Source organism: Dryobates pubescens, chromosome Z, assembly GCF_014839835.1.
Source record: "Dryobates pubescens isolate bDryPub1 chromosome Z, bDryPub1.pri, whole genome shotgun sequence".
Taxonomy (NCBI): Eukaryota; Metazoa; Chordata; class Aves; order Piciformes; family Picidae; genus Dryobates; species Dryobates pubescens.
In genome coordinates, this window is record NC_071657.1 from 48,546,999 (window position 1) to 48,570,293 (window position 23,295).

Sequence of the window (23,295 nt, forward strand, 5' to 3'; positions counted from 1 at the left end):
TACTCCTGGATGGTCAGCAGGTAGCTTGATTATTGTTTTTTAGCAGGACAATAAAGCAGAAAATTAAGTATACTGTAGCTTTTCCCTTAGGAGCTACCCTTTAGGTATTTCCATGCTATCTAGATGTTTTAATTGTCTCTTGAATCCACTGCTTCTCTGTTAAATTTGGCCAGTAGGTGAAAATAATAAGAGCATGGGGAAACAAGTGGACAGTTGGCATAATTGTGTATGTTTGCTTTGAAAAGGAGGTTTATTGAGAGGCAATTCAGTTTGTATTTGAGCAGTAACAGCAGAATAATCTCACTTGGCATATGTGATGCTGTTGATTTTTGCTTTTAGACAATTGCCCACTCTGTTATGAAAATAATACAGAAGTGTGTGCATCGCTAGTATCTGTGCAGGATTCTTCACTCAGTGGCACTCTCCTCTTTCTCAAATTCTTTAGAAGGTACAGCTATTTTTAAAAAGTGCCTAAGGACCTGAAAAAAAACCTTAACACTTTTCTGTTGAAGTCTTCAACCTTCCTTGAAACTGTAGTTTTCAAACAGTGCTGGTAGATTGCATGAGGGAAAGCCTTTCCAAATCTAGGGCCTTAATGGTTAGTCTTGATCTTTCCTTGTCTAGAATTAATGGGAGAGTAGGAAGAAATTTGAGAACATTACTGCATTGAAACAATGAATTAACATATGTTCAGCCTTTGGGGAAGTCCTATCTACATTTTTGATTTTGCTGTTGTGAACTTTGCTGTTAAAGTTTTCCAATGTATTAATGTTTCATTCTCTTTTATTTTAGATAAGAAAGATGCATTGTTACAGTTCTGTAATGATAGGCCCAATACTGGTTTGAGCAACGTATTGCAGTTGGGTTATACCAACCGAATTTCACTAAAATGGATGTTTTCAGAGAGAAAGAAGAATGTTAATGTTTTCTTATGAGTTCAGAGCTGGTTCAAATTCTGTCAGATCATCTTGTTAATTTAGAGAATTCAGAAAGAATGTGTGGGAACCATGTCTTCATAGTATTTAATAAACCACTTTATACATATTTTACATGAAAAATTAGAGTAATGATGTTTTGTATGTTGTTCCAGTAAATTCTAGATAGATTTACTAATCTAATTTGGCTTTAACTGACTTTAATCCCTAAATGTTGCTTAACTGTAAATACCAGTGTGTGCAAGTTAGCTGCTAAAAGGGCCATGAGTTATCTTAATAGAGCAGAATTCTTCTCTAAATCTGTAATACTGGCTGCCATGTCTGAGGAGAGGGCTAGGAAGAAATTAGTCTTTGCTCCACTTGTCTAAATGGATTAGGTTCTTTATCTGGACTCTTTTGTGATCTTCTGCTCATGATAGCCACTGTAGTTATACACAGCAATTCCCAAACAGTGTTTATAAGGAGCCCAAAATACTTGTAGAAATGTGGAAGGAATATTAAATGATGTTCTACCTGAAAATACAGTTTTTAACTTTGTGGTGCTGAAGCCAAAGAAAGACTACTGCAGGAGACTAGTCTGCTGTTTTGCTTAAAGCAACCAGTAGCGTTTCACCTATTATCTTCTCTGCCAAATAGTATTATTGAGTTTTCAAAGTACTAGCTTGGTAATAACTTTGGATACAGCATCTTCAACCATACAAGGAGAATAGGTGGAATATATGTGAATGTAAATCTCCCATTACATGGTTGCCTTAATTCAGAACTGCTTAACTGGTTTCAGATTAGCATATTCTGTTGTAAAACAAACAGTCTGTCCAGTTGATATGCTTGGAGGGAGGGAATGCCATCCAGAAGGACTTGGACAGGCTTGAGAGGTGGGCCCAAGGCAGCCTCATGAAGCTCAGTAAGGCCAAATACAAGGTCCTACGCCTGGGTTGGGCCAGTCCCAAGCACAAGCACAAGCTGGACCAGGGGTGTTCTTGAGAAGAAGGACTTAGGGGTGTCTGCTGATGAAAAAGAACATGAGCTAGCAGTGTGCACTTGCAGCCCTGAAGGCCAAATGTGTCCTGGGCTGCATCAAAAGAAGTGTGACCGGCAAGGTGATTCTCCCCCTCTGTTCTGCTCTTACGAGACTCCACCTGGAATACTGTATCCAGTTCTCGTGCCCCTGACATAAAGACATCAGATTGCTGGAGTGAGTCCAGAAGAGGGCCACAAAGACTATTAGAGGGCTGGAGCACCTCCCATATGGTGACACACTGTGAGTTGGGGCTGTTCAGCCTGGAGAAGAGGAGGCTTCAGGGAGACCTTACAGTGGCCTTCCAGTACCTGAAGGGGGCCTAAAAGAAAGCCCTGAAGGAACTTTTTACAAAGGGCTTGTTGTAATAGCATAAGAATGGATTGAAAGTTGAGGAGAGTAGATTTAGGCTGGATATTAGAAAGAAATTCTTTATTGTAGAGTGTGGTGAGACACTGGAACAGGTTGCCCAGAGAAGCTGTAGATGCCCCTTCCCTGGAGGTGTTCAAGACCAGGTTGGATGAGACCTTAAGTGACGTGGTCTAGTGGAAGGTGTCCCTGCCTTTGGTGGGCATGGTGTTGGTGGGGTGTTGAAACTACATGGTCTTTAAGGTTCCTTCCAACCCAAGCCATCCTCTGATTCTATGAACTAGAGACAAATGGCTTTTTCTGTTTGAGAAATTCAAGTCTCTGCCAAGCAGTTTTATGTTGTTGAACTAATTTTTGCCAAATAATTCCCCAAGTTTACATTGTAATGTCAACTTTAACTTCTGTTCCACAAGGTAACCTAATGCTGTCACCTACCAGGCATCTACAGCTTCAGAAATATAAATGTATTGAACATATATGTGTGTGTTTTGTTATTTTATTTACTTCTTGCTAAAAACACTTCACTAGTACCTGAATCTTATTGTGGAAAAACTATGAACTTCCATTTCAATCTTACTGAACAAGGTGATTCTTCTGTGACCTTAATTTCCCCCCAAATTATTCAGATTTTTGTGTGTGTGTGCAATGTAGAGACTCATGTTTTCTTTTGCCAGAGTATAACTTTGTAAATGTTATCTTTTTACATTTTACAAGAAGAGAATTGTCAAGAACTCAAACCTCTTTTCAAACCATCCCCACATTATGCATAGCACGTACTGACCATGTCACTACTGTTTTCATCTCTGTATTTCATTCTCTGAAGTTCTCGATTTGTTAGGAACTTGTATGAAATTTTAACTCTGTTTGAATTTCCTCCGATCTCATTTTAAAATGTCAAGCATATGTGACAGGAATAAGTCACCATCAATTTATTATGCTTTTCCGTGATACTGGTTGCTGTACAGTCTTTTTCTTTGAGATGGTATGTTCAGTTACCACCCTAATATCAGAGGTTTGTGCATATTAACACCAACATTTAGAGTAATTGTATTGTAGTAATTGCCTGGTGGTGTTTATAGAAGATGCTTCGTAGTTGTCTTTGTGAAGAAGCATAGGTAATCTGCCTGACTGCTGCAAACAGCTAATACGCAGAACAGAAATCTGTGACACCAGACTGAGTTATGGCATCATTACAAAACCCAAAAGGCAAAAGGTGGGAGCTAGAATTCTGTAGAAAAGCAGGCAGATTATTTTTGATGAACAATGGATTTCATGTTAGTTACTATCTTTACTGATTTCAGCAGAAAAGAGCTTATTTCATTGCTATATTATTCCTCTTTTGCATTTCTTTTTCCTATCCAAAGCTAGATACTGTTAATCCTTGATCCTACCAAAGCAGCTCTGGGTGGTATTACTGGGTGATAGATTAAAGGCCAGAAGTGTTTAAGGAAGTTAGAGGAGGTTATCCCTGTAATCTCAGAAGTGTAGTTAAGATTTCAGTTATACCTGCACATGTGTGTTTTGTCAGTGAATGAAACTGAACAGCTGAGGAAATTGCCATAAATTAAAATTTGAATCCAGGGAGCAAAACCCTTCTAAGAACAGCACTTCTCTCTGTAAGCTTGACCTCAAATCTTGAAATTGCCTTGTGATGGTGAGAGACAGCTGTGACAATTCAATAATCAGAGTTTTATTTTCTTATGTTTTGTCTTCAAGGTCAAGGGGGAAAAAAACATCCAGTAAAGGTTATAGCCAGTAAGTAATACTTTCACAGCTACATAAGTAAGACACAGTAGCTTTTTTGTATTGTCAGTCCCAAGGTTTGGAACAGTAGTAGTGAGACACCAGTCTAATCTCACTAACCCTCTAACGCAAACAGTTCTTGGATTATAAATTGTTTAATTTTGAGGGTTTTGAGTACACAGTAATAATGTTATTTACAGCAACTGTTAACTTCAGAAGTTTTAAAGGGGTTGTAGACTCTTCATTTTTTGGATTGTTATTAATGCTTTAAGAAAGTGAAAATATAAACTCGAACTTAGAGATTAAAAGGCAAAACCAAACTTGTAGCCTATGACTTGTTCAGATATTCAGGAGAGGAGGAGGATTGTTTTAAGGGCAAAAGGCTTGAAAGCCACATTAGCCACACTATTTATTTTGAACTATCTGGTCTACCTCTCTGGTCTTTAATAATGTCATGGTTTAGTTGGTTTGTTGGTGATGATTGCAAACTATCTCTGAGTATGTTGAGAAATATGATTGGAAGATGCTTTGAGTATGTATTAGTGGGTTTTTCTTTTAAGATAGTCCAGAGAAAGTCTTTGCATGTGTATCGGTATTCTAAGACAGAAAGCTGATTTATGTTGGTTTTGTGGAAAAGTGCTCTTAACGCTTACTCAGCTTTTACTGAGACTTGAAGTGTGGGCTGTATGCAACATATGCTGAATTAAAGACAGAACGGGGTATGGTTTGTATGTGAACTGAGTCAATTTTTCTACGGCTGCTCAACAATGATTTGACCCTGGTTTACCTTGAAAATGCAATCAGGATGAGAGAAGTTAGAATAGAATAAAATAGAATTAACCAGGTGGGATAAGACCTTTGAGATCATTGAGTCCAACCTATCATCTAACACCACCTAATCAACTAAACCATGGCACCAAGTGCCCCATCCAGTCTCTTCCTAAACACCTCCAGTGATGGTGAATCCACCTCCCTGGGCAGCCCATTCCCATGGCCAATCACTCTTTCTATGAAGAACTTCCTAACATCCAGCCTAAACCTCCCCTGGCGTAGCTTGAGACTGCGTCCTCTTCTTCTGGTGCTGGTTACATGGGAGAAGAGACCAGCCCCCACCTGGCTACAACCTCCCTTCAGGTAGTTGTAGAGAGCAATTAAGGTCTGCCCTGAGCCTCCTCTTCTCCAGGCTAAGCAACCCCAACTCCCTCAGCCTCTCCTCATAGGGCTTGTGCTCCAAACATCTCCCCAGCTTTGTTGCCCTTCTCTGGACACTTTCCAGCACGTTCTTTCCTAAACTGAGGGGCCCAGAACTGGACACGGGACTCAAGGTGTGCCCTAACCAGTGCAGTGTACAGGGGCAGAATGACCTCCCTGCTCCTGCTGGCCACACTGTTCCTGATATAGGCTGGAATGCCATTGGTCTTCTTGGCCACCTGGGCACACTGCTGGCATATGCTTAGCCTACTATCAACCGGCACCCCCAGGTCCCTCTCTGCCTGGCTGCTCTCCAGCCATTCTGACCCCATCCTGTAGCACTGCATGGGGTTGTTGTGGCCAATGTGTAGAACCAAAGTTCTAGCACTTTGACTCTTCTTGCCCCAAATAATGTTAACATAATAATTGACAGTACACATAAGCAGTACTTCCAAGTCATATGATGTCTCCATCTCACTGTGATGACTCCAAACTCCTTGGTCTTTAGTGCTGTCAGGCACAATTTCAGGGAAAAGATAGATCCTGATTTTAAAGTTCAGAAGTTACAGCTGTTCATCTCATCTTTGTCACGTGAAGCCTGTCTTACCTGATCACAGCTTTGGGTTTTAGGAAATATGTGCAGCTCTTTCCTAGTATGTTAATTCTTATTTGTATTTTCAAAAGTAAATTGTTTCAATATATTGGCTTTAAGTATTACTGCTCTTATTACTTATCACCCATCTGTAATGAGTAAATTGAAATATACAGTTTCCGTCATTGTGTTATGAAGGCTTCTTTGAGGCATTTTTTGGGACTGAATCGCAGACCATGACAGTAAATGTGAACAGGAACAGAAACTATTAGTTGAGGTGGAAGGGCTTTTAGAAATCAGAATCACAGAATGGTAGGTATTGGAAGGGACCTCTGGAGGCCATTTTATCTAAGTTCCCTGCTGAAGCAGATTACACATCCAGGTGAGTTTTGGAAGTCTCCAGAGATGACTCCACAGCCTATCTGGGCAGTCTGTCCCGGTGCTGTGTCAACCTCAAAGAATTTTTTTTCTTATGTTTAGATGGAACTTTCTGTGTTGAATAGAATAGAATAGAATAGAATAGAATAAAATAAAATAAAATAAAACAAAATTAAATTAAATTAAATTAACCAGGTTGGAAAAGACCTTCAAGATCATAAAGTCCAACCTATCACCCAACACCATCTAATCAACTAAACCATGGCACTAAGTGCCTCATCCAGTCCCCTCAACCACCTCCGTGGACAACCCATTCCAGGGCTTCACCACTCTCATGGTGAAGAACTTCCTCCTCACATCCAGCCTAAATCTCCCCACCTCCAGCTTCATTTCATTCCCCCTAGTCCTATCGCTACCTGATCCTGAGAATTCCCTCCCCAGCCTTCTTGTAGGCCCCCTTCAGATACTGGAAGGCCACAATTAGGTCACCTCGGAGCCTTCTCTTCTCCAGACTGAACAGCCCCAATTCCTTCAGTCTGTCCTCATAGGAGAGGTGCTCCAGCCCTCTGACCATCCTCGTGGCCCTTCTCTGGACATGTTCCAGCACCTCCAGATCCCTCCTGTAATAGGGTCTCCAGAACTGGATGCAGTACTCCATGTGGGGTCTCAGCAGAGCTGAGTATAGGGGGAGAATCACCTCCCTTGACCTGCTGGCCACACTTGATGCATCCCAGGATCTTGCACACTAGCACTCCCAGGTCCTTCTCCACTAAACTACTTTCCAGCATGTTAGTTCCTAACCTATACTGATACCTGGGGTTTCCTTCTTAGGTACAGGATTCTGCATTTGCCCTTGTTGAATTTTTTGAGGGCAGTGGTGGAGGACATAGTTTAGTTTTCTGCTGCTTAGGTCCCATGTGCTGATTTTTTTTTTCCTCATATCTCCCTGATTTTTTTCCCATATCTCCCTTGATCTCTGCTGCTGCTTCCTTGTTTCTTTCTCCTGTTGCTGCTGATATTCCTGAAGATAGCTGTTCATTAGCTGCCTCTCTGTGCTTTTGATCTATTTTATTTATTGGTTGTGGAGCTCTAGGAAAAAATTTGGATTTCTGGAGGGGAAAAAAATGTCAAAGTGTTAATTTATTTGTTTGAGAACTGTCAAATAATGAAAACCAAATATGAGCTAGTTAGTTTTCATCAGTACTGCTTGCTACTAACTCTTGTATGTTTGATCTATTTTTACTGCAGTTGTTGCCTCAGTATACTTTTCTATCTGACTGTAATTACAGCATCTTTTTGTTGTGTGGTTTTTTGTTTGTTTTTTAAATTCAGGAAATACTGAGGTACTCCCTTTTGCCTTTTAATACAAATCAGTTTGCGTTCCTTATGTCTCCATTTTCTCCTTGCAGTTAGGAGTGATGGATTAGAATTAGGCTGCAGCACAGATTGGGAAAATCTCCCAGCATCCTCTTCCCACAGAGGCATCAGCTTCCAGCATTGACTGTATCTGCTGCCACTCTAACTGACATTTCTTTTGAATTCGGCTATGGAGAGTGCCTGTGCTGCCAGCTGCTGTCTCAGGAACTTTTATCCTTTTATTCTTTCTATGTGATAACTCATTAATGAAACATCATGCATACTGAGAAATAAAACAGAAGGAGTTTTCTTTGTGCTTTTCTTCTTCGTGTGTGTGCAGTGGAAAAAGAACAGAGTGAAAGAAGCAGCACTTATATTTGGCTAAGGACTATATTTACATACCTGGAGTTAACTGAATTAACCCTGTAAGTATATTATCTCTGCCTACTAGTCTCTGAAATCATGAATGTGGAAGTCAGATTTAAGGGGTTTTATCTGTGAATATTTACTTTGGCAGGCATATTAAACACTGAAGCTAAGAAAAAAAAATTAGATGAATTTACTTGAAGAGGACAGGAAAATTATGTATCTACAATAGATTTATGAAATTAGAGGGTTTTGTCTGCACTTTGCAGTGGGTGAAAAATGCTTTTAGAGAGCAGAAGCTTCTCTGCTGATGTCAGTGCTTAATCAGCTTGGATGCTGTAGGTTGTAGAATACTGCAAGGTATATATTTTGGGATGCTGTTCTTTAAAATGTGGTTATTTAAGGACAATGTCAAACACAGAGTTGTTTTCTCCACTTACAGAGTATGTATGCTACTCCTGGTTGCTGTGCTGATTTAACCATTTAAGGTTATATAATTTTTGACTCAAACAGAAATAATTTATTTAATATGATGCAGTTCTGTGCTAAGTGCTAGATGTTAAGTGTAATACAGTGTGCTTCTTAGAGATTTTAGTAACTTAATGTCTTAGACATTACCTGTAAGTCCACTTTATAATAAATTCCAGTAAATTATTTTGAAGTTCAGCAAGAGTGTCTTACTGGGATGATACTGTTGTAATTGTCTCTTTGGATTTGGGCCAATATCTGTGTGACGCAGTGTTAGTCCCATAAACATCTGGCCTGATCTGGTGTCCTACTTGCTGATAATTTATTTCTTGCTTTTTCCATTGCAATAGAAGTGGAATTTTTATTGATGGTTTTGTGTAAAACTGTAAGTAAGCTGTCATTATTATTTATATATGCTAGCTCCTTCAGGATGACCTTTTTCAAACTATTTTCTTGTCAGTATGTCTTATTTAGACCTGCTTGCTAAAGGAAATACTGAATAGATAACTTTTGTGTGCGTTAACCTCTGCTTATCCATATCTACGTGTTGTGTCTTAAGTTTTGGCAGTATTGCTGTCTTCCATATTCAGGTGCTTTTTTTCCTGCCCCCTATTGCCTGTATTGATCTCAGTTTGATTGTTTGATATGAACTAATCTGATAAGAAATATTCAAAAATAGTACATTTTCAGTTTACTTGCAAAGATTGAGTGCCAAAATATAAATTTAAAGATACTGTTGAACCATTGAGTACTATTAATAAATGTGATAGTAACTGTTTATAGTGCTGAGTACTTCCATTAGTGACCAGCAGCAGAACAGTGTAAAGCAGGTTTTTCTCCTACCTGGAAACTGATGCTGACACTGGTTTGTTTTTTTCCTTTCCTCTCTTGTTAAACTGGGGTCACTTGTGAATACCCATGATCTGGTTATTTTGCTAACTGCTTTTAGGAAGACTTGTTCTGCAATCCTATGTCAAATACATGCTGTAGTAGGTTAATATGCTTGCATAGGATTATTTCACTATTATTTTAGTGATCACATAACCTATATGTACATATTCAGGTGGGTAAATACTAACCCAGTTACTCGTCATGCATCTTGCTTCCAGAATATGGCTGATTCATTATGGAAAATGTGTGTCTTGTTTTTGGCGCATGCACAGTGCCAGTTATTGTTGAACTTAAAGAACTTGGTGTCAGATAAAGCTGATGATGTTTCTTTTTCCTCTCAGGCTATAAAACACCTGACTTAAAATAAATTGATTATTGTCTTATGGAGCCTGATTAGTGGTCAGTCCAAACATGAAAGATTTGTGAATGCTTATGTTTCTTCCCTTAAAAAAGAAAACAAAGACAGTGCCTATAAAGGTAGTCTGTCTTCTTGTGGTTTTTTGTCAATGGGGTGGACTGTGATGTTGGCAATGGTGGGTGATGGTCAGCCAGTACAGTAAGTTTAGTCTTGATACTATTTCCTGTGGTACCTGAGACACAAGCAGATGATCAGCTTTGCCTTGGTTTTCTTCCGTTGTGCTTATTCAGTTGCTTTGTTGCCACTGCAGAGTAGTAAAAGTATGTGAGGATACAGCAGTATTTTCTTGTGAAGTTAGGCATTGCATTGATGATGCAGATTGGTAGTATTAATAAAAGAAACAGTGTCAAGAAAGTTCCTTTGTTTTACCACATCTCCCTGTCCCCTCAATCACAGACAGAGAGAGTATGTTTGAGGCAAACAGGCTGGATCACTCATGAAGCAGCACTGTAGGTATGGGGATGCTTTCTAACTAGAACAAAGACATTCTTGTGCTTACCACCAAAGTCTGAGGTCACAAATAGCACTCATGTCAAAAACATAAAGCAAAGGAGCATTATCAATTTACTGACGAGTATTGGTCTGGCATTTGATTTTAGATCAGACTTTAAAGAGGGAGTTTTTGTTTGTATATACAGTTTTTGGTGTGTTTGAGGGGTTTTTTTGTTGTTCTCTCTTTTTTTTAATACACTGACAGTAGTACAAATGTTTCTACTGCTGTGATCAGTAGTAATTCCTAAAATAAAGCAGTGGCTCCTGTAGCTAAATATGTATCTGTGAAGTTTAGAAAAGCTAAAAGTAGAATTTTCTAAGAAGGATGAGAAGCACACATCCTTCCTACAATTCCAGTAGCTTTCCCTGCCCCCTGCCAGCTTCTGCATCTGTGAGGAGCAAAGCTTTAACTGCCTTACCTCTGCCTCATTGTTAGATTACACGTGTCTGATAAGTTCAGGGATGGACAGATTTTATCTTTGACCAGAGGAAACATGTTGCCCAGAGACTTTGTGGATGTCTCCTCCCTTGAAGTGTTCCAGGTCAGGTCAGATGAGCCTTTGAGCAACTTACCTAGTGGAAGATGACCCTGCCCATGGCAGGGATTGGAGCTAGAAGAGCTTTAAGGTCCTTTCCAACCCAAACAATTCTGTGAATTTAATAATCAAGTAGAATGCTCTCTGCATGAAATTCTAATAGTCTGTGAGAAGCTCTCAGTTTGAACCTGCTTTGAAAATGCTGATAGATACAAACCCTGTAAACTCCTCAGCTCATTTTCACACATATAATTTTAATAGTTGCTGATTTTCAACAGGAGAAACTACCTCTTTTGTTCCTCACTCATGGAATCACAGACTATCTATCGTTGGAAGAGACCTTCAAGATCATCTAGTCCAACCTTTGAGCCAGCACTGTGAGGTCACCATTAAACCATGTCCCTAAGTCCACATGCCATTTAAATAACCCCAGGGATGGGGACTCCACCACTGCCCTGGACAGACTATTCCATTGTTTGATAACCCTTTCAGTGAAGAAATATATCCTAATACCCAGCCTGCTGCAGCTTACATCCATTTCCTTTAGGCCTGCCACTTCCCACCAGGGAGAAGAGGCTGGCACCCTCCTCATTCCAGCCTCCTTTCAGGTAGTTGTAGAGAGTGATGAGGTCTCTCCTCAGCCTCCTTTTCCCCAGACTGAACAACTGCAGCTCTCTCAGCTATTCCTCATGAGCCCTTTACAAGCCTCATTGCCCTTCTCTGGACATGCTTCAGCACTTTTATGTCCTTCTTATAATGAGGGCCCCCGAAGTGAGCACAGTAATTGAGATGTGGCCACACCAGTGCCGAGTACAGGAGGACAATCATCTCCCTATTTCTGCTGGCCACCATGTTTCTAGTACAAGCTCGGATGCCGCTGGCCTTGGCCACCTGGTCACACTACTGACTCATGCTAATGGGCTACCAGCCAATACCACCAGTAGCCTCCTTCCTTCTTACTGTCTGTGTTTCTGGGAGAAAAGAGAGCTTGGACGAGAACATCACTGTTTGCCTGTGTCTGCTATAGAAGATAGTGATAAATTCAGCATGCAAGAAAGTCCTGAGGGAGTAAAAAGTGAGAATAAGAGTGTAAACCCTAATGGTTTTGCCAAATTGCCAGGCTGAGTAAAGTAATATAACTTGAAACTAAATGATGCTTGTTAGAGGAATGTGTGTCTGTTGGTGTAGTTGTGCATGGGGTTTTAAAATTGGTTTTGTTTGTTGTTTTAAAAAAAGCCTGTTGTTGAATGGATCATAATATAGTAAGCTTTTAGAGTATTTTCTGCCTGTTTGGCTAGCACAGCACTGGATAATTTTGCTGCCAGTTGGGTTTCCTTAAATGAATGTCTAGCACACAGACATGAGCATGCGTTGGTGAAAGTTCTGAAACAGTGAAGACACTACACCTTCAAAGGAATATAGTTTCTATTGCATCAGCATGATTTTTTTCTCAATGTTTCCCATAAGCTGATAAAATTTCCACTGAATATTTAAACTACACAACTTTATTTATCTAAAATCCATACATTGCATAAAAAGGGATTGTGTGCATCATGAATGCAGGATTTGCTGTAGAGATAAGTCTGGTGACTTGCTGTATGGGTAGAATGAGTTTGCATTTGGTAAACTGATCAGGTATCTGTAGTTTGTAGATTTTGTATGTTAATGATGGTAATAACCTAGAATATGAAGTGATTTATCTAAATCAGAAAGAGTTTCAAATTTCAAGCCTTATGGCTTTAGATGTTTTTGTTGTGTGATTGTAAGTTTGGGGTTTAGATGAAATTTTAGAACAGTTTGCAAAAAAAGGTTTCTGTTTATGACAGAAAAAGATGTTGATCATGTGGTCATGTTTTCCCTGATTATTTTTTAACTAATAAAATTGGGTTAATAATCCTCTTCGTTCATAAACTAAAAGTAATTGGCAATTACTTTGTAAAGTAATTGTAAAGGATTTAACTTGATTTAATTGGTATAGATGCATGAAACACCTAAATGTAAGAAAGGTCACTCAATTTGATTCCACATATGTGAATTGTTCTCCAGGTGGTTGGAATGCATAGCATACATATAGACAGAAGAAGAATATCCAGCCTCATGGAGGTTTGCCTGATGCACCTTGCTTTCTCAGAGCCTGAGTCCTGTGCCTAGCCAGCGACATACCGAAAGATGTGCGAGCATTAGCATAATGTGGGGGTGACAGTTGTGTGTGCAGCTTGTCACTCAGATCAGTAGTCCTAAAGAGAGAATGATACATGCAGTGCTTTCGTAAGGGTTCCTTAGATTCAAACTTGGTGCAGAAAATTCCTGGAAGTGGTGCATGTCCACTTGTATTTGTTCTAAAACCAAACCAGAAGGAAATTCCATATGTGGGTTTTACAAGTAGTCCCTTGGCCACAACAACCCCATGCAGAGCTACAGGCTAGGGTCAGAGTGGCTGGAGAGCACCTGGGGGAGCTGGTTGACGGTAGACTGAACATGAGCCTGCAGTGTGCCCAGGCAGCTAAGAGGGCCAATGGCATCCTGGCCTGCATCAGGAACAGTGTGGCCAGCAGGAGCAGGGAGGTCATTCTGCCCCTGTACACTGCACTGGTTAGGCCACACCTTGAGTCCTGTGTCCAGTTCTGGGCCCCTCAGTTTAGGAAGGATGTTGACTTGCTGAAACGAGTCCAGAGAAGAGCAACAAAGCTGGTGAGGGGTTTGGAGCACAAGCCCTATGAGGAGAGGCTGAGGGAGCTGGGGTTGCTTAGCCTGGAGAAGAGGAGACTCAGGGGTGACCTTATTACTCTCTACAACTACCTGAAGGGAAGTTGTAGACAGACGGATGTTGGTCTCTTCTCCCAGGCAGCCAGCACCAGAGCAAGAGGACACAGTCTCAGGCTGTGCCAGGGGAGGTTCAGGCTAGATGTTAGGAAAAAGTTCTATACAGAGAGAGTGATTGCCCATTGGAATGGGCTGCCTGGGGAGGTGGTGGAGTCGCCATCATTGGAGGTGTTCAGGAGAAGACTTGATGGGGTGCTTGGTGCCATGGGTTAGTTGTTTAGGTGGTGTTGGATTGGTTGATGGGTTGGATGCGATGATCTTGAAGGTCTCTTCCAACCTGGTTTATTCTATGTATTCTATGTAATAATAATAAAATCTAAAATAACTAGAAAGCTCTTAGGAACATTTCCTAATGTTCACTGTGTGCAAGTCTGTGGATTGTACTACCAAGGACCATACAAGTCTTCAGCCACCCTTCATGAAATGTAGACCTAACAGAGGATCTCAGTTGCATTTGGGTATAAACTTATTTTATGTTAGGCTGTTGCTGGATACTGGTAATGAGGAGTAGTGCCACCTGCAGCTCTGTGGTAGGTAGGTGGTATTCCTACAAAGTGTCTTACTGTTCATCTGTTAAGATTTACATTCCTGATGTGTCTGTGTAAAAAGTCTCTGATAAAAGTGATGGCAAATAACACCCCTTAGGAAATGATCCAAGATAGATTTTGGCACATCACTAAGCAGAAGAGTGAAGTAGTATTCTATATGACTGATGGATGAGAAGGAGAAGATGAAAAAAGATTTTTTTTCTTCTAAAATGACAAACTTAATGGTGAGGAGTACTTCACTTTCAGAATGTGAAGAAAGTTATTTTAAAGAGGTATTTTTCAGGTAACAGAGCTAATTGCTGAGTTTTGTCTATGCTTGCTTGGACACAGTGGATACACTTGGATGTATATTACTGTGAAAGCATGTTACTGTTGGAAACTGCAAATCTTTGCAGTTGCTAGTTGTGCATGTAAACAGGCCAAATCATGCAATTATTAAGGCTGTAAAAAAATGGTCATTGAGTCCAACCCTAACCCAACAATCATGTCCTGAAGTGCCACATCTACACAGCTCTTGAACACTTCCAGGGATGGTGACTCTGCTGCCTCCCTGGGCAGCCTATTCTGATGCCTGACCACTCTTTCAGTAAAGGAACTTTTTCTTAATATCCAATCTAAATTTCCCCTGGCACAACTTAACCCCTTTTCCTCTTCGCCTATTTCTAGTTATTTGGGAGAAGAGACCAATACTGGCATCACACTACAGCCTCCTTTCAGGTATTTGTAGAGAGCAATAAGATCTCCCCTTAGCCTTCTCTTCTCCAGACTAAACAACCTCAGCTCCCTCAGCTGCTCCCTTTGGACATGCCCTCTAAACTGCTCCTCAGCCTCATTGTTCTCTGGACAGGTTTTAGGACCTCAGTGTCTTTCTTATGCTGGGGTGCCCAGAAATGAACACAGTACTCAGCTGAGGCTTCACCAGGGCCAAGTACAGGGGCATGATCACGTCCCTACTCCTGCTAGACATGCTGTTTTTGATACACGCCAGGATGCTTTTGGCCTTCTTCGCCACCTGGGCACACTGCTGGAACTGTTCATCATCACTCTCAGATCCTTTTTCACCGGGCTGCTTTCCAGCTACTCTTTCCCAAGCCTATGGTATTGCTTGGGATTGTGATGAAAGTGAAGGAGCCAGTTAAACCTCATCCTGTTGGCCTCAGCCCATAGATCTGACATGTCCAGATCTCTCTGCAGAGCCTTCCTACCCTCAAGCAGATCAACATCCCCTCCAGTGTCATCCATAGACTTGCTAAAGGTGCCCTCGATCCCCTCATCCAAATCATTAATGAAGACACTAAACAGAGCTCGCCCCAATATGAGATATGTGGGACACTGTTGTGACTGGCTGCCAACTGGATTTAACTCCGTTTACCACAACTCTTTGGGCCTGGCTGTCCAGCCAGTTTTTAACCTATCAAAAGAGTTCTCACTATGCTATGGGCTGAAAGTTTCATGAAGAGAATGCTGTGGGAGACAACATTATACAATGTCCAGCCTTTCCCTCATTCACTAGGTGGATCACCTGGATATAGAAGGGGAAGAAGTTGGTCAAGCAGGACCTGCCTTTCATGAAGCCATGCTGGTTGGGCCTCATTGCACTCTTATCCTGCACTTGCTGTGTGAGCACACCCAGGATGAACTGCTCCAGAATATTCCCCAGCACTGAGGTCAGGCTGACAGGCCTTTAGGTCGCTGGATCTTCCTTTCAGCCCGTTTTGTAGATCAGAGTCATGTTGGCAAGCCTCCAGTTGTCTGGCACCTCCCCTGTTAGCTAGGACTGTTGATAGGTGATGGAGAGCGGCTTTCCAAGCTTCACTGACAGCACCCTCAGCAACTGGGTGAATCCCATCCAACCCCATAGACTTGTGAGTGTGTAGGTGTCTTAACAGGTTGTTAACTGTTTCCTCCTGGATTATGGACAGTTGATGCTGCTCTCCATCTCTATCAGGAGGCTGAATATTGTGGATGATAGGTCTGACTACTAAAAACAGAGGCAAAGAAATCATTAAGTACCTCAGTCTTTTCCTCATCCTTGATAGCAGTGTGCTCTCCTGCATCCACTAAAGAATGAATGTTCTCTTTGGCTTATGCAGACCTATAAAAGATTGTTTGAGGACATAAACATTAAAAAAACTTTCAGAAGCACATGAGTAGTGCTAGAAGCCTTTCACAGGAGGTCACTATCTAACTGCAGGAAATTGGTACTAAGGATCATAGTTCAGTGATATTTCCTCAAAGTAGGGATGCTTCTTATCTGTTACCCATTTTAAGAGACACTGGTTTGAATTTTCTGCTTAAAGCTTACCAGGAGAATCTGACAGCATTCAGAGGAAAGATACTGAGCACAAGAGGAATTGGTATACATTGGTGAAGAATAAATTAATTGAAGAAACTAGGAATCCTGGGACTTGTATTACTATTTTATGGAGCTAGGCAAAAAAGAAAGCATCTCTTATCGTTATAAAGGATGGCTCTTTTTTCCTTTCACTGATACTGAAGAAAGAGGACCAAGATCAAAAGCCAATAACATGATTGTTACAAGTTTCCTCATTCTTAAAGCATGACTGTTGAATATATCCGAATTAAGAATGGAAGTATCCTTGTTCTAGTGACGTGCTGCTAATCTGGGGCATAGTTCAAAATCAAAACTGCAATGAAAATTGAGGTTCAATATGACAAAGTGCAAGGTTCTGCCCCTAGGTTGGAGCAATCTTCAATATGAATACAGGCTGGGGGATGATAAAATTGGGAGAAACCCTGCGGGAAAGGACTTTGGGGTACTGGTGGATGAGAAACTGAGCATGAGCCAACTGAATATGCACTTGTAGGCCAGAAGGCAAATTGCATCCTGGGCTGCATCAAAAGAAGTTTGGCTAGCAGATTAAGAGAGGTGGTTCTGCTGCTCTGCTCTGGTGAGACCTCACCTGGAGTACTGTGTCCAGTTCTGGGGCCTCCAACACAAGAGAGACATTGCCTTGCTGGATTAGTCCCAGAGGAGCCTCATTAAGATAATCAGAGGGCTGGAGCACCTCTCCTGTGAAGACAGGCTGCAAGAACTGCGGCTGTTCAGCCCGGAGAGGAGAAAGCTCTGGGGAGGCCTTAGAGATACACTAAAGTATTTGAAGAGGACTTACGGGAAGTCTGGGGAAGGACTGTTTAGAATGGCTTGTAGCAATGGGATGAAGGGCAATAGTTCTAAATTGGAGCAGGCTTGATTTATGTTGGATGTAAGAAGGAAGTTCTTCACAATGAGAGTGGTAAAATACTGGAAAAGGTTGCCCAGGGATGTAGTTGAGGCCCCATCCCTGGAGACATTCAAGTTCAGACTTGATATAGCACTGGGCAGCCTGACCTAGTTAAGGATGTTCCTGCTCACTGCAGGGATGTTAGACAAGATGGCCTTTGAGGGTACCTTCCAGCCTGATGCAGACTGTGAATCTGTAAAAAGAAGGACACCAGGGAGAGAAAGTCTTCCTGCTGCAGCTGCACAAATTATGTGGGGCATTTAAGTGGTGGTAGCAGTTTTTAAATGTTTTGGATCTTTACTACATAGCATGACCAGTCAAGAGGACATCAAATACATTTTGTCATGTAAAACCATGCAAGCTATGAATATGAAGTGATGATTTAGTGGTATCACTGCAAGCTGTGAACTGTAACCTTTGATGCTGCAGTTTGAGTCCAGCTTTTGACTTTGGGCGGGAGAAAGTCTTCCAGGAAGATAATGGGATCCAGCCCCCACAGGACAGCTTGGTTTATCTTGGGGTGAGTGTGCATGGCACTTCATGTCATCACGGAGCTTAGTGCCACATACCTGGAAGAAGCATCATGTGCCTGCACTGTAGTCCCTTCAGTAAAGGAGGAAGGGAAATCAGGATGCCATCATCTAAAAAATATCCGATGTTGCAAAGGACTGATGCTCTTAAAGTGAAGCATCATTCAAAAATACCCAGAGCCTCCTGTCCAGAAAGATGGGAGCTAGTGAGTAGCTGCTTTTCATCATTAAGAACTAGATTTGAAGGGGGAAGGGGCTGAAACCTGTCCCCCCAGACAGGAGTCTGAGGGTGGTAAGATGGAGTCAGGGGTGAAACCAGCAGCCCAGCTGAAGTGCATGTACGCTAATCCACGCAGTATGGGTAACGAACAAGAGGAACTGGAAGCCTTGTTACAGCAGCAAAGTTATGAAGTAGGTGCCATCACAGAGATGTGGTGGGGTGACTCACATGACTGGAGCACTGTCATTGACAGCTGCAAGCTCTTCAGGAGAGACAGGTGAGGGAGAAGGGGTGGAGGGGTGGCCCTGTACATCAGGGAGGCTCTAGATGCCATGGAACTACGGATTAAGGATGATCAAGTTGAGTGCTTGTGGGTGAGAATTAGAAGGAAGGCCAACAAGGCTGACATTCTTGTGGGAGTCTGTTATAGACCACCCAACCAGGATGAAGAGGTTGATGAATTATGTTAGAGGCAGCTAGAGGCTGTCTCAAGATCACCAGACCTTGTTCTTATGGGTGATTTTAACCTGCCAGATACCTGCTGGGAACAACACAGCAGAGAGGAGGCAGTCTAGAAGGTTCTTAGAGTGTATGGAGAATAGCTTCTTATCACAGCTGCTGTGAGCCTGCCAGGGGTAAGGCTTTGCTTGACCTTTGTTTTACAAATAGAGAAGGGCTGGTGGGAGATGTGGTGGTTGGAGGCTGTCTGGGGTCCAGTGACCGTGAGATAATTGAGTTTTCAATTTGCAGTCAAGCTAAGAGGGGCAGCAACAAAACCTCCACTCTGGACTTATGGAGGGCGGACTTCAAGTTACCTAAGGAACTAACTCAGAAGGTACCTTGAGAAATAGCCCTTAAAAACAAAGGGGTCCATAAGGGCTGGACCTAATGCAAGGAAGAACTCTTGAAGGTGCAGGAACAGGCTGTGCCAATGTGCTGGAAGATGAGCCGCCAGAGCAGACGGCCAGCCTGGATGGGCAATGAACTTTTGGACGAATTAAGGGACAAAAAGAGGGTTTATCATCTTTGGAAGGAAGGAGAGGTTACCTATGAAATGTTTCAGGATGTTGCTAGGTCATGTAGGAAAAAAATTAGAGAGGCAAAAGCCCGTTTAGAGGTTAGACTGGCCTCTGCTGTGAAGGACAACAAGAAATCCTTCTATAAATATATTAATAGCAAGTGGAGGGGCAAGGACAACCTCCACTCCTTGGTGGACATGGAAGGGAATATTGTAACAAAAGATGAGGAAAAGGCAGAAGTACTTAACACTTTGTTTGCCTCAATTTTTAGTAGCAAGATAGGTTGTCTTCCGGACAACTGGCCTCCGGAGCTGGCAGATGGAGGCAGGGAGCAATATAGTTCCCCTGTGATCCAGGAGGAAGTGGTTGGAGACCTGCTCATGCACTTGGATCCCCACAAATCCATGGGACCAGATGGGATCCATCCTAGGGTGCTGAGAGAGCTGGCAGATGAGCTTGCCAAGCCACTCTCCATCATTTTTCAAGAGTCCTGGCTCAGTGGAGACGTCCCAGAAGACTGGAAGCTGGCCAACGTGGTGCCCATCCACAAGCAGGGCTGGAAGGAGGAGACAGAGAACTACAGGCCTGTCAGCCTGACCTTAGTGCCAGGCAAGATCATGGAACAGGTCATCCTGAGTGCAATCACACAGCACTTAGAGGATGGCCAAGGAATCAGTCCCAGCCAGCATGGATTTAGGAGGGGCAGGTCCTGCCTCACCAGCCTGATCTCCTTCTAGGATCAGGTGACCTGCCTGGTGGATGTGGGTAAGGCTGTAGATGTGGTCTACCTGGACTTCAGCAAGGCCTTTGACCCCGTCCCCCACAGCAAACTGCTGGCCAAGATGTCAGCCTGTGGCTTGTGAGAGCAGCACTCTGTGCTGGGTCAGGAGCTGGCTGGAGGGCTGAGTCTAGGGAGTGGTGGTGAATGGTGCCACATCCAGCTGGCAGCCAGTCACTAGTGGAGTCCCCCAGGGATCAGTGCTGGACTCCATCCTGGTCAATGTCTTTATTGATGATCCGGATGACACCAAGCTGGGGGCAGGAGTTGATCTGTTAGAGGGTAGGAAGAGCTCTGCAGAGGGACCTCGACAGGCTGGACAGATGGGCAGAGTCCAAGGGCATGAGATTTAACACATCCAAGTGCTGGGTTCTGCACGTTGGCCACAACAACCCCATGCAATGGTACAGGCTGGGGTCAGAGTGGCTGGAGAGCGGCCAGGCAGAGAGGGACCTGGGGGTGCTGGTCGATGGTAGGCTGAACATGAGCCTGCAGTGTGCCCAGGTCGCCAAGAAGGCCAATGGCATCCTGGCCTGCATCAGGAACAGTGTGGCCAGCAGGAGCAGGGAGGTCATTCTGCCCCTGTACTCAGCAGTGGTTAGGCCACACCTTGAGTCCTGTGTCCAGTTCTGGGGCCCTTAGTTTAGGAAGGATGTTGACTTGCTGGAATGTGTCCAGAGAAGGGCAACAAATTTGGTGAGGGGTTTGGAGCACAAGCCTTATGAGGAGAGGCTGAGGGAGTTGGGCCTGCTTAGCCTGGAGAAGAGGAGGCTCAGGGCAGACCGTATTGCTCTCTACAACTACCTGAAGGTGGTGGGGGGGTTGGTCTCTTCTCCCATGTAACCAGCACCAGAACAAGAGGACACAGTCTCAAGCTGTGCCGGGGGACGTTTAGGCTGGATGTTAGGAAGAAGTTCTTCATAGAAAGAGTGATTGGCCATGGGAATGGGCTGCCCAGGGAGGTGGTGGATTCACGATCACTGGAGGTGTTTCAGAGGAGACTGGATGAGGCACTTGGTGCCATTGTTTAGTTGATTAGATAATATTGGGTGATAGGTTGGACTCAATGATCTCAAAGGTCTTTTCCAACCTTGTTAATTCTATCGTATCGTACCCTATCCTATCCTGCTCTGCCTTACCCTACCCTACCCTACCCCATCCTATCCTAAGAAGTCATGTCCTGGCTGTTTAAGACACATGACAAGATAGTTGCTCTTTTTGACATGGTAGAACATAAACTGTTGAATAAATAGTTTGCAGTTACTGCAAAGGGAAGGATCTTAAAGTACAGAAGTATTTTGAAAGTTAACAGTGGTTATCAGATTTTGACAGTATAAATAACTATTTCATTTGCCAACTTTCTGCAGAGGGCAAGAACTGCCTGAGGGCAATACCTTTTAATGCTGCTTTGTTGTCATTAACTTGGCATGAAATACTGCAGCAGATGCCTGCATGTATGTTACTCAAGAAATGTGCTACAGATGGTAGGTTCTTGCTGCTTTGCCTGTTGATACTGTGGCTGACACCTAGATGGTTTTTATTTAAGTTTAAGCAAATGCCTCTAAAACATTCTTGTTCTGATGAAACTTCTGTAAGTGTTAAGGGTCACTTGTTTCTTGAAGTATTTGTTTCCTGGGAAAGTGTTCTCTTAGGTATAGTGTATTTTTTTTACCTGATCCTTGTATCCTTGTAAACAGAATGGCATTACATGCTGCATACCTCCCAATTTTTACAAGACCTTATTTACACTCCTGTTAATTTTTTTCAGCTTTTCATCTTAACATGGGTATTTTAAAGCTAAATTGTCATTGCAAGTTTCACAATTTTCTGTGTGTTTTTTTTTCTACCATCAAGAAGTTTAGTTTTGTTTCCACCAATATGAGGAGAGGCTGAGGGAGCTGGGATTGTTTAGCCTGGAGAAGAGGAGGCTCAGGGGAGACCTCATTGCTGTCTATAACTACCTGAAGCGGGGGATTGTAGCCAGGAAGGGGTTGGTCTCTTCTCTTTAGCAACCAGCACCAGAACAAGGGGACACAGTCTCAAGCTGCGCCAGGGGAAGTTTAGGCTCGAGGTGAGGAAAAAGTTCTTCAGTGAGAGTGTCGTTGGTCATTGGAATGGGCTGTCCAGGGAGATGGTGGAGTCACTGTCCCTGGAGGTGTTCAAGAGGGAATTGGATGTGGCACTTGGTGCCATGGTGTAGTCATGAGGTCTGTGGTGACAGGTTGGACTCGATGATCTTTGAGGTCTCTTCCAACCTTAGTGATACTGTGATACTGTGAAATATTTTCAGTAACTGTAGCCTACTGAGACTTCTGTTGGTGGGAGCAGTAGATGTATAAAAACAAGGCACTGGCAATTGAATATTTGTTGGATGGGGCTGGTTATTTTGGCTGGTTGTAGAACAGCAAATAAATGGTTTTAGAAGTTTAAAAATTAAATTCTGCAATTGTTATTCATGCAAAATAATGCATGCACATTTAAGTCCATCTGATCCTGATACAGTGATGTGGAGCTCAGTCCTAAATACGTGATTTACAATGTGGCAAACTTCCCTGTAATTCTACAGGTTCCAGTTCCTGAATCCCCTTTCAGGAAAAGAGTTGGTAGATCATGGCACCAGGGGTGAATGTTTTAGAAGATGACAAAGTCTCTGCAGATACAAAGACAGCAACATGCATCAAGTTAATACTTCAGCTATGTAACAGCCTTTCAGCAATGCTCTCACTGAGCCTTCAAGGGAAATAGATGTTACTGCCTAACTCATTACATGTTGACACCATTTTCTTTTAAAGGCTAGAACAATGACTCTTTTTAAAGTTTAAGCTGGTAGTTATGATTCCTTTTTAATTAATCTACAGGGGGAAAAAATGAAAGTGTCTTAATATGCTGTAAACTGGGTGACATTTTAAACTACTAAAGATTTTGCTTTGTGTATACCCTGAGAATTGTCATCCTATTGGTGAATACTTCAATACATCTCAGGGTTTTCACTATTCATATTCCTTGTTCCTATTGCAGCTCCAAGTAGAAGAACCTGCTTAAACCTACTAATTTCTTTTTGGACAGTATACCCCACAGCATTGGAACAGTTCTGTGACTAGCTCAGCACCAAGCCCAACATGCGTAATTGCTGGAATTTAAAACACTGATACTTTTGTCATAAAACAAATTTTAAACACCAGAATTATCAAATTGTTCAGGCTGGAAAAGAAGTTTATGAACATGGAGTCCAATCATTAACCTAACACTTTAATCTAACACAAAAGTCATGGCAGTCTGGGGAAGTCCCCACAGACTGGAAAAGGGGAAACATTACTCCCATTTTCAAAAAGGGTAAGAAGGAACCAGGGAACTCCAGGCCAGTCAGTCTCACCTCTGT

At 42.4% G+C, this 23,295-nt stretch overlaps 1 protein-coding gene across 2 annotated transcripts in view; it reads left to right on the plus strand.

The window, feature by feature from the left end:
* The window catches only part of TTC39B (tetratricopeptide repeat domain 39B), an 85,019-nt gene that overhangs the window by 29,798 nt on the left and 31,926 nt on the right, over positions 1-23,295 (plus strand). The window contains exon 3 of one of the 2 annotated variants that reach the window (XM_054178387.1): positions 7,636-8,007. The exons of the other annotated variant lie outside the window; for it this stretch is intronic. The gene's annotated coding sequence lies outside the window, so the exon portion shown is untranslated. The remainder of the gene's footprint in view (positions 1-7,635; positions 8,008-23,295) is intronic. 2 annotated transcript variants of the gene reach the window in all.